This window comes from Eleutherodactylus coqui, chromosome 2 (assembly GCF_035609145.1).
Source record: "Eleutherodactylus coqui strain aEleCoq1 chromosome 2, aEleCoq1.hap1, whole genome shotgun sequence".
Lineage (NCBI taxonomy): Eukaryota > Metazoa > Chordata > Amphibia > Anura > Eleutherodactylidae > Eleutherodactylus > Eleutherodactylus coqui.
The window spans coordinates 258,096,817-258,113,553 of record NC_089838.1 but is presented as its reverse complement, the minus strand read 5'-3'; the positions used below and the strand labels follow the sequence as shown (position 1 = coordinate 258,113,553).

The 16,737-nt window shown below is 39.1% G+C and overlaps 1 long non-coding RNA gene across 1 annotated transcript; it reads right to left on the bottom strand.

The window, feature by feature from the left end:
• Positions 1 to 451: 451 nt before the first annotated feature.
• LOC136610784 (uncharacterized) lies at positions 452 to 13,165 on the bottom strand. Its single transcript, XR_010790169.1, has 3 exons — positions 13,108 to 13,165; positions 978 to 1,071; positions 452 to 808 (listed from the first exon to the last, which is right to left on the bottom strand). It is a non-coding gene; the product is annotated as an uncharacterized lncRNA (long non-coding RNA).
• Between the last annotated feature and the right edge of the window lie 3,572 nt (positions 13,166 to 16,737).

Below are 16,737 nucleotides of genomic sequence, written 5' to 3'. Positions count from 1 at the left end.
CCTTGTTACAAAAGTGCATTTCCTGCTAAAGGCCCCTGGCAGGGGACATCAACATGAGACCATGTCTTCTTCATGCTTGGAATTCGAACCTTTGTTCAACAGTGGAGCTAAATCAGGTGTGAGGATGGAGTGGAGAGCGCGCAGCCTGCCGTGGGATCAGATACTGCCAGGACTCTGGTTCGGGGATGCTGGCTTAAAGATGGACAGCTCGACTTTACTTTGCGAAAAACAGCAGTAGTACTACCAAAAGACACTACCATCGGACATTGGGCAGTAGCATGGCTTGTGAAGAGGGATCTGGAACAGAGGTTCCTCTCTCAAGTACAAATCTCCCATCGAATGCACACATGCACTTGAGTGTTTTATCCCCCACATTTCCGCTACTCTCCATGTGACAGCCTCCAACGAACTCTCATTTAAAACATAAAAACCAAGAAAAAGCATTCCGCTGTGTCAAATGGCTGCTACGTGCCAGACTGACTTCTTACAACACATACAGTTGCTCAAAATAAAACATTATCATCCTACTGTTTAGGGGGGGCTGCGAGCGGTACCCCACTACACAAATAACAGATGGAGCAATAAGGCTCTACTGCCTGGTGGTAAATGACCCATTGCATTGCTTCAAATAGTGAAGTGATGTCCCTTTGGACTACAAACATATAATACAACAGCAGATAGTAAAACAGGTTATCCTGAGGACTACTTGACCTCATACACAGCTACTCTTCGCTAGTTTCTTCGGTATATTCTTCTGGCTATGGCAGTGCTCAGTATTACAGCTGTAGAAATAACCTTAGATTCATCCCTGGAAGAGAACAGAATCTATCAGGTTGCGTATTTGTTGTACACATTCATTTCATTCCAAACATAAAGGCATAGAGGAATTCTTCACAGAGAGCCTGGGCAGAAAAATGACATAGAAAGAAAATAGAGATGGCTCCAGAAAGCACAGTAAATAAAATGCAATAACATACCATACATTATCTCAGTATGACTCCGTTTTATCGTGTTCTCGGTGCGTGCTGGAAGTATCAGGGCAGTAATAATGGTGCACATTCTGTTAAAGTTCTGCAGAAAAATATGGCAAAATGGTCTATATTTGTCAGAAATAGTGAAAAAGCACATTATAATGGGCCATATTTGGCTCGTTGGGACAATATAAACTGTACAGCTACAACCATTTCATCTTTCTCCAGCATTTTGCGATTACCATTACTGTGTCAGCTGCTGTCTGTTGGAAATCTGCAGTAATTCACCCCGTAACCTCAATCAAATGAACTGTAAAAGGGGAAATGCAGAATGAAGGACCATAATATTAAAGTATGGGTTAAAGCAACATATGTAGTGTTAAAAATAAACCTATGTAAGCATGCATGCAGGCATAGGAATACTGAGCACAGCTCAATAAACAAGTTATGGCATTATAGGAATATTAGAATCATAAGGGAAGAATGGTAATTATGACTCTAGTTCAGGTATAAGAGGAAATGTCACTTATCTGGTCCAGAATGATGTGTTCACTATTCTGACATTTCCCTGCATGACTAAGATAACTTTTCGAATACTCATATGCAGGTATCGCATATTGGAAGTCGGATTTCAGCATGTGTATGGCTAAGAACAGGGGCAAATAAAACCCTGAAAATCTGGTTAACATCAAAAAGGAAAGAAAACCTTCAGTTTACAAGCCCACAGAAAAGTATTGAAGCGGAAGGTCTTCAGTTTCAATCCGTTTCTGGGTTTTCCATCTCCATTCCGTTTTTTTACACTTGATCAAAAAGCGCACACTGATGTGTTTTTTTTTTTTTTCTAGTTTTGTAAACGGAATACAGATGGGTCTTTTTTATTGCATTGTACTCACTGGGCGGTGGATGGAACTTGAAGACCATCTGTTTTTCATTTCCAGATTTGTGGTGGTACCTCTTCAATGAATGTGGCTCAGTGGTTAGCACTGTTGGTGAACAAGGCATTACGCCGAAACGCGTTCTTGTTGTACCATGTACCTGATTACACAAGCTTAAAGGGGTTGTCCCGTGCCGAAACGTTTTTTTTTTTTTTTCAACCCCCCCCCCCGTTCGGCGCGAGACAACCCCGATGCAGGGACTTAAAAAAAAAACCGCACAGCGCTTACCTGAATCCCGCGCTCCGGTGACTTCTATACTTACCTGCTGAAGATGGCCGCCGGGATCTTCTCTCTCGGTGGACCGCAGGGCTTCTGTGCGGTCCATTGCCGATTCCAGCCTCCTGATTGGCTGGAATCGGCACGTGACGGGGCGGAGCTACACGGAGCCGGCATTCTGCACGAGCGGCCCCATTGAAGAAAGAAGAAGACCCGGACTGCGCAAGCGCGGCTAATTTGGCCATTAGACGGCCAAAATTAGTCGGCTCCATGGGAACGAGGACGCTAGCAACGGAGCAGGTAAGTGAAAAACTTCTTATAACTTCTGTATGGCTCATAATTAATGCACAATGTACATTACAAAGTGCATTAATATGGCCATAGAGAAGTGTATAGACCCACTTGCTGCCGCGGGACAACCCCTTTAAGAAGAAAATAAAGCAAAGAAAAATCATTCAACGTGTCCGGATTCCTATGTATCCACTATCATGTTAGCACTGTTGCCTTGCAATGCTGGGGTTCTAGGTTCAAAGCTCATCAAGGGCAACATCAACGTTGAAAAACTTCATTCAGTCATCATCCTTGGTTGGATCTGATCCTACAACTCTAGTACTGCAAGGTAGCAGCACTAATGACTGAGCCACCACACTTGTCCTTTCATTGCCAGAGAAAAAAATAGCAGGAAGGATAAACACAAAGAGAACATAAAAATTCCAGGACTGCAAGGCCACAGCGATAATGACTGAGCTACCATGCCTGGGAAGAATGAACACAATGAGAACATACAACCTCCATGCAGATGGTGTGTGTAGTCAGACATGAACCTACAACCCTAGTGATACAAGGTGTGGTGGCTTACATGTTAGAACTGCTTTTTATGTCCTCCTTGTGTTTATTCTTCTTGCTGGCTGTATGGAGTTTTTCAAAGTTGATGATGTCCTTGATGAGACATGAACCTAAGACCCCAACATTGCAGGGCAACAGTGCTAACTGCTAAGCCACAGTCATTGTAGAGGCGCCACCATGACGTTGTAAATGATGTAAATGAATGTAAGTTGTACAGATTCTTTCCATTTCCCTTCTGTTTTTAATAAAAGTGGATCAGTTGAAAAAATGTGAGTGTGTGCGGAGAAATAAAATCCCTGGCTGCTGACGGGGCTGCTTCTCATTGGCTGAGGCGCTGCCTGTCATTCATTCAGCGAGAGCTGCCTGTGATTTGCTGAGCGCCCCAGCCAATCAGAAGCAGCTCTTTCAGCAGGCGGTGATTTTAATTCCCCGCCTGCTCAAAGAACTGCATTGCACAGCTGGGGTCAGCGCAGAGAGGACGCAGCTGAGCCCAGGCAGCTGAAGGAAGGTGAGTATGCGTTTTTTTTTTATTTTTTAAACTAGTATGCCTTGTTTTTCATGGAAGGGCTTATATTTAAAGCCCTTCCCTGGAAAACAATTACGGGGTGCCAGCAGACCATTGTCTTCAATGCGCAATGCGCACATGCATACATGCGTGTTTTTGCACGTACAGGGGTGTGCACATATGTACGCACCTATGTATGCACAAACACACGCTCGTGTGAAGCCACCCTATGTGTGTATACGTAAATATATATATATAATTTGTTTACAGTTTTTTCCTATTACTATTTGTTTCTATCACTGTAAATACTTGTGTCTTTGTTATTTGATAGCTCTGATAATGCTTTCCATTTTTTATATCCAGGAATCTTCTTAACTCCTTTTATCATTTGGTTAATAAATGAATATTATAAAATTATACAGAAGGAACTTGTAGTCTGCTATATCGGAAGGTGTGATTGCTAAGATAAAATAATTACCGTGTTCGCTGGTGTTGATGCCATGGTTGCTATGGCAGCCAATTTTGGTGACAGATTGCTGTTTGCTTTTATCAGATGTAGGCTGTACTGGACTATTGTTTGCAGATTCTGAGTCTATTTAAATAACCATTATTTTAGAATAAAGAGCTGCATCATTTCACATTTTTGTTATGGGTTCACACAGAGTTAAAGCAGCTATTAATTTACTGAAATTCTAATTTTTCACTTATGTTTACCGGAACCTAAAACCGTAGCTCCCAAACCCAACCTCAAGGCTCTTTTTGTCATACATGGGTCAGGCCTCTGCTCTTCTCTCTAGCAGGTCTTTTTTGTAAAGTGTAAATCCTAATAATTTTGACTAATTGTGCCAACCTTTCTGAATACCTTTTTTAAATTTTAAGTTTTGCTTATGAAAACTACTAATAATTTCTCTTCAGTGATTCACATATTTCTTTTTGTTTTCTGTACCTGTAATATAAAGTGTTTCTCCCACTAAATACAATTATCACCTATTATTACCTGCTGCTGGGACCCTGACGATCACTAGAATTCTAGGGTAACTAATCTCCCATTCCATGTCACCCTCAAAACAACTTTGAAATGGAATGGCAGTCGTTGTACTTGACTGCTGCCCCATTCAAACTTCATAGTTATGCAGGCAAGAAGGCATAAGGAGATCATGAACCTCCTTTCTAGTGACTAGTGGGAGACCCAACAGTAGGACCTTACTGATCACACATGCATGGGTGAATAGGTGATCATTTTTTGGTACAAAAACCCATTTAAAGATCTGTTTACACCAAACGATTTATTGTTTGAATAAGTGAATACGCAAACTCTGACATTGTTCGCTCATTCAAATGATAAATTGGTTGGTGTAAACCAGAGGTTCCCAAAGTGGTCTATATGGACCCCCAGGGCTCAATTTGGACTTACTTGGGGTGCAGATCAGCAAGAAAAAAAAATTGTGGGTGCACAAGATGTAAATGAAGGTTCAGGTGAGCCGACTCCATTTAGACAGTTCATCATCAACATTTAGGCATTCTGTAAATGACATAATACATCTTACACAGATTGTGTACATAATAATAGACATAGAAACTACTTACCTCTTTGATATTTCATAAATTGTCTATTTTGTCTATTGTGCAAAACTTCTTGGGCTCTGGCGATAGACAAAACAGACCTGCGCAGCAGCTGATTTACCTATGAAGTTTCTACTGCGCATCATTTTCACGTAATCTGCCAGAGTCCAAGAAGTTTTGCGTGAACTATACCCATCTGCTTTGCGGTCTGCTATGTTCATGTGCAAGTATTTACAAGTTTTTATACCGGCAGCTACGCATTGCGCCGTACCTGTGGCTTATCCTGCATTAGGGACTATCACAAGAACATTTTTAATAGCTTTTCCATCTTCATACCTCGTGGAAAGGGGTTTTAGCGCGGTCGCCAATCTTCTTACGAAAAAAAGAAATTGATTGCAAATCACTGGACGTGGAGATGTGAGACTCTACCTCACTAATGTGAAGCCAAATATTGACCAATCGCTATCAGAGCGTCCGGCTCATCCCTCCCATTAACAGCATTATTTGTGGAGTCATTTAATGGAAGAATTTTACTAGGTTCTGATTTGTTTCCTCCTAAATCCAAATATTTACTTATATTTGGTGTCTTTTCAATAAAGATCTGAATAAAAATTGTTCATGTTTTTCTTTTTTTTACAATTGTCCACTCTACAAAATACTTTATCTAAGTGAGCATCACTGGGTCAACTGACTTTAATAAGTTAAGGAAAATTCAATATTAGGCAGGCAGGGGGTCTACAGGAACGAAGAAAATCTGCAAGTGGTCTACAGAGCAAAAATGTTTGGGAACCTCTGGTGTAAACGGACCCTTAAACGGGTTTATACAGACAGATACATTCAAACAAGAAATCATTCAGTCATTCTCATTCACTGTATTTAGTGAATGAAAACGAATGAATGATCACTATTTAAAAAAATGATTAGTAAACGACCCAACAATCATTTTTAGTCCCGGCTGCATCTAAACTGAACAATTATCGTTCACTTTTGCTCGTTTGTACAATTTTTTGAGCAATAGTCATTTTGTGTAAAAGGCCTTAAGGCTGATTTTAAGGCTTCTTCCCTTACAGCGACTCATTTGCCTTACTATTTATGCTCATACAAAGCAGTCAATCTGTGATAAAGCTGCAGCTTTACTTATATAAGAACAGTGAATCATCCGGAGCATGTGATAATACATGAGTGGATTAACTGTAAGTCTACCATAGACTGCCTAATGTAGTAGTATTTAAAGGCCAGGTAGTCAGTTTGAAGCAGTATAATTTTGGAGTCCGTATCTTCTTTTGCTTTAAGAAGTAAGAAACACCAGTTACTTTTCAAGGCCTCGATTCTCTAACAGGAAACATTGACCTATGCTTCAGATGAGTTTATTGGAAAGGGAAATTCCACTCTTTTGTGCTAAATGAATCAACAGTTACAAAAAAAAGACACTGGAAACAATCTATACACAAAATACAAATGGTGTTGCCTTGATTTTTCTTACGGGTAGCGGTAGAGTTCATTGACTAATATGCTTGTATTCTCCAATATTTGCGCCTTCTATGAATTGTTACATAAAGCATAGAAATGCAATTTCCTGTACTCATATAATGAGTCCTTCTCAACCCAAAAAAGGAATTCAAGTGGTGTGGAAAATAACCGTATCTAAACGGAAAGCGTCCGATCAATATAAGTTAATGATAGGGTATACGCTACTGGAGTTATTCTCTTTTTATGTATCCTACTCTTGGTATTGATCTTAAAAGACTGAGTAAAATAAAGGACAATATATCTCTGCATTTTTCATTTAACCAACTACGTATGTTAAAAAAAACACAGCAGTATGGATTTGTCTGTGTTGGGAAAAGATTACCTACAGCCCAGAGAATACAGAACCATTAATAATGTGACATACAGTAGAAAACCAAGTCAAGCAAGAAGATCCAAAGACCATCAGACCTATACTAATTTCCCAATGCTTAAATTGGACTACATTTCTTTTCACCAGAGCATCTCCCACAGGTAAAATCATTTTGGGGAGCTTAGCTGAGCCTGGTTGAATAAGCAAGAATACACATTAAGGCTTTGACTACCTATTTAAGCTATATCAATGGCTGTTAGTGGCGAGGAAAAAAAATGCTTTGTGTTTTGTGCAGCTATTTCATGTCAAGACAATTACAGTGATGTTATTAGGTGAGACCGGGGAGGGAGCTGTGTTGTCTTATAGGACAAGGCGAAAACAAACCTTTAAGCAATCATGTAGAGCATGCAGAACATCTCAAAGCTAGTGAAGGAACAAAGCCAAACTCTGTCAGAGTATTGATCTGTTCCAGTAGGTGCAGAGTTCTGTATCACTGTGATTACCTTCCCCGCTGGGTTCAGAGATGTATGAGAGAATACAGTATTGATCTGGCCCTGTTCCAAATACACAACTTACTGATAAGCCAAGACTGGAGGCCACAGACTTCCGAAAGCAAACTAGAACAAAATAATACAATTTTCCCATAGATGTGTAGAAAGGATTCATGCTGGCTTGGTCATTACTGGATATGCTAGACTCAAAGCTTTGGTACTTTTACTGGAATTACCATTTCAGTGATTCTAATGTAGTGTTCTTGAAGATGGCACATAAAGATACACAATAATTACAGCTTATTCTTGTTTATCTTTGTTCAATATTAGGTGAAAACAAGGGTCTGGAGCACTGAGGAGTTTTTATTCGTTAACTATAGTAGTTTTGTGTAGATTTCACAGATAAATTTAAAAAATGTATATTTTTTAGAAATTTGGACATTGAAATATTAGCTAACTAGGATGAATGGCTGCTATAGCCATTAGGAAAAACCTGGGAGACAGTACTTATTGTCAAGATATAACATACACTAATTGGTTATTAATCGGTGTAGCTATTTGCTTGAATGCCTTGATGATATTGGCAGTTATCTTGCCAGTAGATTTCTGGGTCTGGCCAACACCATCCAGGGGGTAAAGACTGGTAATGTGTTAGAGAGTTTGGACAAGATTAATAGATAATAGATATATATGGGCTCCCCTTATTTTAGTATGCTTAGAAGGAGAAAGAACACATTTCCCCTGTATTTTATTCCTCTGGAATACCTCTTTTCCTAATGTACGGTTATATTGCAAACTACATGGTTGCATTGTTGGGAAAATCTCTTTGTTCTAGTTGCAGAAGCAAACTTTCCATCATCCCAAGAGGAAAGACTTGCGTGTGGCCAACCGAGGAGGTGAAATCAGTGTCACGCTGTGCTATCTCCGAACAGCAACCTTCATCAGACCAAACAAGCGAGACCCTTTCACATATCCCCAGCAGAGTACCGTAGACGCAAGGCCGGGAATGTCACGAGGAACGTCCTTTGCAGAGCGCATTTGAAAGCCAGTAAACTGGTTCCGCATGACTGCTGTCATGCGGGCCAGACTCCACTGAGATATGAACTCTCTGACCATGAAAGTGTGAGACATATATAGGCATCGGGTCATTATACTTTAGAGTATTCCTTTGGAATCGGCAAATAAATTTTAGGGACAAAAACTGTATTTTGAGCATTAACGTGAAGTGGACAATATTTTTTTGGCTTTAAAATATTTATATAAAATCTAACAGTCAGTTACATTAAGGTTACAGGTAGAGATTGGAGGGCACGTTAAGAAGTCGAGTTTGCCTATCCGTATGAGAAAATAATGAAAAAAGGGTAAATATAGACTTGTAGAAACATAAGATTTTCTTTACTGGGAATAATAGTATAGAAAAGATTTATATCAAGACTGCATACAATGCAAATGTCACAGCAAGTGTGTCAAGAATATGCCAGTAAAAACATCCACAGAGGCATATCGATGGCTCGTTCACTAGTAAATTTGATATTACATACAGTTGTATTGCTTTTTGGCGACTGAAGTGTATGCAAGAAGAGCATTATTACATAATACATTATAATTGTGCATATAGTTCAGCATGGCAGTCCTGCTACTTCAACATTCGAGAGTGGAAGTCCTACATATCATTTCAGTTCACTATTGACAATTTTAAGGCACCAAGAAGAAGGCAAGTGTGATTTTAGCTCTCAGGTACCAAAGAAACTGACATTTGTTGTCATATATAAGTATTACATTTCTCATTGGACAAGTGGATCCTTTAAGCCACAATTGGTTTGGCGCTAGCTAAACTAGGGTACTGTGTCTAAGGAATCTTCCTGTTCTTCATCCTAAGCCCCTGCCACAAGGTATGGATTTTCCTGATAGATTCTTATGTCATGGTCCCCAGAATAGTCACTGACTGACAGTGGGTGTACTGTAATGAGGAACTTGTACAGAGGTCAGGAATGTAGCTAGGACATCAAAAGAGAAGCATAGTTTAGGTGGAAGGCCAAGGTCAAGGCTAGTATCAGGATGGAGTTATGGAAAAAGTCAACAGGAAACAGGAAAAATAGCTATACAGAGAAGTATCTTGATCTTCAGACAAGGTGCAAGAGGTGGAGTCCCCTTTGAACATGGCCAACAGGACCTGCCTTGATCTTAGAGCACCGTATGCCTTTGCAACCTGACACCACTGATCAAGTAGGGGAGAAAAGAAGTGGCCCAATATGACAGGGCCACAGCAGAAGAAAAAGACGTGAAGGAGGTGTCTGGAGTCGTGGCTGCCAATGGGGGCTTGGAGCAGGAAGTCTTAACACTCTTTACCGTGATATCCAACCACAAATTAATATTTCATTCTGATGCTCAGTTGTTTTAATTTCAGGCACACAGACCAGCCCACAATTTATTTTCAAAATTACCCTAATGATTGTTATGATGCCAAACATCCTAATAATAATCAAAGTAACCAATATAAGACTATTGTATAGAAAGTCTTTAGATCAGATGCTGTAATTTACTGTTACACCATTACTGTTTGTGTTCTCTTCATTGCCGCATTGTACATTCACTGCATTGTATTTGTGCCGTCTATTCTTCTATTGATGCCTAGGAATACATTGTAGACACATATATACATAGAGGCCTTTTTCTTGTGATAATAAATAGCTAAGCAGCTAAGCATATATACCCGAGGAGTGTATTAGGGGAGAGATTATGAGCACAAAGGTCTTCAGGTACTGTTGAGTAGAGAGTGGATTAGCATATATTAGTAGGAGTTTAGCCATAGAGACAATTGACAGATCCACAACTCAGCAGTTCCTAATTTATGCTAATTCACATGACAAAGTGACTTGCTGAAGGTCACACAAAGCTGACTGTGAAATACATTCAGAGGGTTCACAATATATAAAAAGGCAGTCGGCGATCAGAGAAATACTCACCAGTGGCAGCTCAAGACGGTCTCTGAATACATTCTAGTGCTAGTCATAACAAATCAAGAATCGACAGTTTTTGCTGCATACTGTATGTATGGTCAGTGTTACTGATGTAAGCATTAGTTTGGAATAGTTTTCCCTCTTCTTTGATATAGCAGATTAAGAACAATCTATCAAATGAGTATGTTTTTAACTATTTCTTTCTAGGTATACAAATGATATATATATATATATATATATATATATATCCCCATTATTCACATTTCAAGTCTTTGCATAGAGGGAGGATGAGTATCTAAAATACATATTCAAAATATGATTAAATGGCACATATCCCACCCAAAACAGCAACATTTTGGCTCAGATTGCCTTACCCTTTGATAAGCAACCTTCGGAGGGGACTTGGATTTTGTTCTTCTGGACTATACATGATGAGGTTGGCGATGCCTGCCATCCAAAGTCATTGGTTTCCGTCCATTAACTGCTTGCTTCAGGTCTTATATGATTAGGCTAGAGTTGCTCCAACAAGGTACTCGACTCTCCTTTCGAGTTGTAAAGTTTTTCCAATAAACGTATCTTTTCACCCTAACATTATAATTAGTGATGAGCTAGTATACTCTCTAAGGCACTTTACCCAAGTGAGTAGTGCCTTAGCCGAGTATCTCCCGGCTCGCCTCTAAAGATTCGGGGGGCGGGGAGCAGCGGGGGAGAGCGGGGAGGTATGGAGGGGAGATCTCTCTCTCCCGCTCCCACCTGCTCCCCGCCGCAACTCACCTGTCACCCGCGGCGGCCCCCGAATCTTTAGAGACGAGCGGGGAGATACTCGGCTAAGGCACTACTCGCTCGAGTAAAGTGCCTTAGCGAGTATACTCGCTTACTTATATCACTTCATTGACACATACAAAGTTTCATCGAATTCCAATAAATCCTTCTTGGTGCATTATTTATTTATTTTTTTTTTCAATGAGTGCATATTTTTATTTTTAACCCATACTTTCATCAAATTTGAGTTACCAGCTTTGTATATTTTTGAAATAGACCTATTACAATTTTGAAAATGATGAATGCATGTGTGTATCCATAGTATACATAGAATAATGTAGCTTAATGCTGGACACTAATATTCCCATGAAGCTAGATTATGTTTTGGTAGACTCTTTCTAAGAAGTCCGTTATCCTTTAATGAAGGTTGGCGTTTACTAGCAGTAGAATTCGGAATTCACATGCAACAATGGGTGGAATTCAGACTAAACGGAAAGGTAAAACCTTAGTAAAGATGGGGCGGATATGAAACGTCTCTAAGTGGAATTTTTGCATGTAACATATTTGATCTGCTAAGGTGGATGCAGCAGCTGTGTGTTGTAAAATATAAAAGGGAGGTTAAGGTTACATAGCGATTCTACCATTTAAATATGTCGTTCAGTAATTGGAATAAACATTCAAATTTTCACCAGCATATTTCTCATTAGCTTCACATCAATACCTGTGCTGAAAACATAGGTCAGTGAACTGAATTTCTCACTGCCCAATTGAATTCATTAATCATTCTCTACCACGATGGCTTTATAAATAGACAGTTTCAAGACAGTGTTTTCTCTGGTTAAAGCGCTTGCAAATTATCGGAAAACTTTTAAGCTTCTCTTAGTTGGTCTATGCTTTGCGTTCAAGCAAATACACTCGTGTTTTATTGCTACTTCAAACATGTATAGGAAAACTACCTACCTACCTATTACTCATCTATCTATCTATCTATCTATCTATCTATCTATCTATCTATCTATCTATCTATCTATGTCTCATATCTATCTATTTATATATATATATATATATATATATATATATATATATATATATATATATATATATATATATATATATATATATATATATATACATATATCTATCAGGTCTCCCTCTATAGTCTTCTTCTTCTTTATTAAATGCACCAAGGTAATGGTTTTCTTGCATTGTGATACCTTTACTAAAGGTGGTGTTGCAACTGTATAGTATCATGTGTGTTGGTCTTGAGGTGTGGGACCTCCTTGTTACCAGAATTTATTTGTTTAGTATATTGTATTTATTGTTGCAAAAACTCAATAAAAATTATTACACAGTGTAACATAATAGTAGATGAATGGATGAATGGATACATAATCCAAATGGATCATTAATAAACAAATACAGTATATTGTAACAAGGTCAAGTATATGTGGAGTTATGTGGGCAGAGTTAAAGTGACAGTGTTCTTTTAAGAGTGGAGCTTTTAGGTGGTAAAGAGAACAAAAGGTTAAGTGCATAAAAGGAACAAACATGTGCTTCAGCACGGAACACACTTAATATCTGCAAACGAATGCATGATTGTTTGTACTGAACGCATAGAAATGCAAAGTTCTTGGTGCATGATTTGATCAAATCCGTGTATGCCCATCTGCCACGTCAAGGCGAACCTTAATGGATGGGTACCTAGCTCTATAGCTAGCTTCTCTCTTTAGACTAAAAAGCCTTCACATAAATGAGAAAGCTGGGTACTTGGCTTATATGCTATCACTGAGCCATCTGAAACAGATGGGAAAATGGAGTGTATGACAAAAGTGCGGGCAGCCAGTCCTACAGAAATGAATTACATAAAGGAAATAAATGTCTGCACATCCAACAAATGAATCAAGTGTGAACGAGCACAATAAGCCATGGTTGCAAGACATACAGTAAAAAATGCAAGCTTCAGCACCCAACACACTTAATAACTGCAAACAAATGCATAATAATTATTTTGTACTAACCGCATAAAAATGCAAGGTTCTTGGAGCACGATTTGATCAAATCCATCCTTCAAGGCACTTCAATGGCAATGAAAGAGAAAAAGCAATATTAAGGAAATAAGTAAATAAGTATAGCTATAATGTAGGATTCTCATATAGAACATCAATATATGCAAGAATGTCAACTTATTAATAAATAAGGTTTCATCTGACCATCACCTCGGGAACTTAACATCTTCATGTAAGATTGTTGCAAGGCTTGGGACTAATGAGTATGTATCAAGAAATTAAAATAAGTAGCAGTTTTTCCACCATGACTCAAGGTTTGGAGAGATTTTCATTAGATCATATCATTTTCCAGTGAGTTCTTTAAAACCATAACATCTTCTATTGATATTTTGCTTTATTTAGTCAAGTTACCATTGCCATAATCCTAAAAGATAACATTTGAAGAAGGAATAAGTGGTTTGGGGGAAACCCTAGAATGAAGGTACTGCCAGAAACTCCCCTGCTACCTCCAAATCCTTCCACTGCAGTAAGACATTATACATTACATACATTAGTCTTAACCATCCATTACCAAAGCAATGGTAACATTTTGTCTTGGTAGAAAAAAAAACACATTAAAGCTCTTGTCTCACTTCTAGCTCTTTTGCTGCAGGAAGTAAACAGATCCATACATTGTGCAGTAGACCAGGTTGATATTGCAGGCTGAGTCCAATATTACTTCAATAGAACTTAGCCTGCAGTGCCAACCCAGGCCAGTGTTCAATGTACGGAGCTGTCTACTTCCTGCCGTAAAACAACTGAAAGTGGCCTAACCGCTTTAATTCCCTAGAGTCTAATATATTATTGCATATGCTTATGGTAGACAATATAACATCTTAAACATTCCTGCATTGGTCTGCAGTCCAGTTGCATTCATCTTCTCAATCAGGTAATTCCAAGAAGACATCAAAATATTTTTTCCAGAATTTTAATTAACTTGACTGGGAAATAAATCACAACACATCAAGATAAAAGAAAGCCCTCGAAATGCTTAAACAAAATGTAATTCACACCTTTGTGTAACTAACTTAACACCTCGATATTTTTTATCACCTGTCTCGCTTTCACCTTGAAGACCGTTCGTTTGGAATTGTCAATCATTGCTCCCATAGAAGGGCACTGACAAATATCAAGTTTGCATTTTACAAAGTTCCAGCTGACCACGGGATTTAGAATTTTAAGAAGAGTGTCGGAGTCCTGAGCCTTGCCAAACCTGATGCCCAGTTCTAACAATAATGTTGCTGTCAATGTTCACGCTAATGAGCTTTGATATGAGGAGGTACAACATAAGGATATAACAAGGCCAGCTGTATTTGAAAGGATAGAGATGCTATCATAGAGGAGTACCAATCCCATTATTCCTTAGAGGAGCAAATAACCTTTTCTCTTGATATAGGAATCAGGCATTGATCTGTCACACTGTTTGTTCTTTCAGAGCTCCCTGAGGTGCATTCAGTTTGAAACGTTAAGGTTAGTTCATTAGCCGTCCCTCACTCGTTTTTCTGAGAGGATCAGGATAATACTGTGGTTAGTTAATGGGTTTCTCTTGTTTCCCCTTGAGTCTTCCTGTCTGAAACCTGCAGGCCCAGGAAGCTTTTTTCCCCTTTCGTTGCGCTATTAGTCCCAGCTGGAAAGACTGTAGAGAGTTTTGTTTCAAAATAGTCAAAATATCAGTTCCAGTGTTTGTGACTTCCTCTCAGACCACAAGCTCGATACACCAAACTCCATTCTCTTGTTTGCAACCATTATGCAGCTAAACAACAATTAAAATAGTATTTTGCATTGGCTAAAAAATTGTGATGCCGCCGTACAGTTTCATATCTCTATTGAATTTTTAACGAACCTTATCAAAAACAGAAACATACTGTAAAAAAGTATGTACCCCCTTCCAGGCCTCTTAATTTCTTCTTGCATACTGTTTGCACACATTCAGACAGCATAATCTGCTTCCGACATGGATCTGCCACATAATTTGGGGCAGAAATCGGCCGAGCCTCGGATTTCTGTTACAGGTTTGCATTTATAGATGCTTCAATGGGGCTAATCATGTGCATATATAATGATATAGATTCTGTAGGGAATTCGAATCAAGAAGTGATAGGTCATATCTTTTTTTTCACAATGCAGACGTCAAATCTGTGCATGGAAGAATCAGTGCTGTATAAACAATGGCACATATTCCTATTCCAATGAATGGGAATCAACTACTGTTAGGTTGTGATGTTGGTAACTGTTGTTCTATTGGTTTCCAAGAGCACACCTTCACAGATGTGGGATAATTAAACTGGCTGGGAGTTTAGTTTCTCCAGCTCGCCAATTCCCAATGGTCTGCTGTAAATATATATATATATATATATATATATATATATATATATATATATATATATATATATATATATATATTTACAGCAGACCATATATATATGCTCCTCTGATATATATATATATATATATATATATATACCAACACCCTGGTATTTGCTCCATGCATGGTGTTGGTGTGTATTTGTGTGAACAGTATCATGTTCTGTGGGTCTGTGCAGGTGGCCAGAGTATGTGTATGAACAGTCCTGTTCTGTGTCTTGTGTGAACAGCGACATGTTCTGTATGTCTGTGCAGGTGGCCAGACATGAGGTGTGAACAGTCTGCTCTGTGTGTGAACAGTGATGTGTTCATTGGGTCTGTGCAGGTGGCTAGACAAGGTGTATGTATAGTTCTGTTCTGTTTTGCGTGCAAATCCCAGACGTGTTGGTGTGAACTGTGTCCTGCTGTGGATCGTTTATCATCTAGGATGAGGTAGGTCTCTAGGTCCCTAGGTTCCAATGTGGGACCGTCCCTGTTGGGACGATTGCTCCACATGCAGGCATGTTAAATGTGGAAGTTGTCTCGTTAGAGTAGGGACCCGTGAGACAACAAGGACTCTTGAAGCGGGCTCGCGGGCTTAAGTGTTTTGTCCAATTCACGAACTAATACTTCATACATTCTACAGCAATTCTATCTGTTATGTGTACAGGTATGTATGGTGAGTGCCTTGAGCATTTGCCAGATGTTGTTTTATATCTGTCCATGCTTCACGTTTGCATTTATGCAGTTCACGGATGAAAGAGACGTGACAACTACATTATGGGGCTCAAAGGTAATGTAACGCAAAGTCCAGGAAACTCTGTTTCACACTGGGCATCCCATTCCAGCTTTGCATTCCTGCAAAGTTTGTGCATTCCAGCAGCTTTACTCTTTCTGTGTGTGCATCTCCCATAGAGATAAATGGGAGATGCGCATGAAAAAAGAGTCAAGCTGCGGTGACACAGTGCCAGGACAGGATGCTTGAAGAGTAAGAAACACAGCTCCCGGACTCCCTGTTCCATCACCTTTCAGCACCATTATGTAGTTTATGGGTCTCCAACATGATGACAGGTTCTCTTTAAAGGGGTTCCTCATTAAGTTGCATACTATAATGTTAAAGTGATGCATAATGTAAAAATAAGCATGTTTCTAATTTACATACATTTTTGATATTGTATTGTTGGAAAGATATTAATCTAGTTGCCATTAGTAGCATCCACCCTTCCCAATCTTCTTAGTTGGTCTTGCATGCATAGTTTG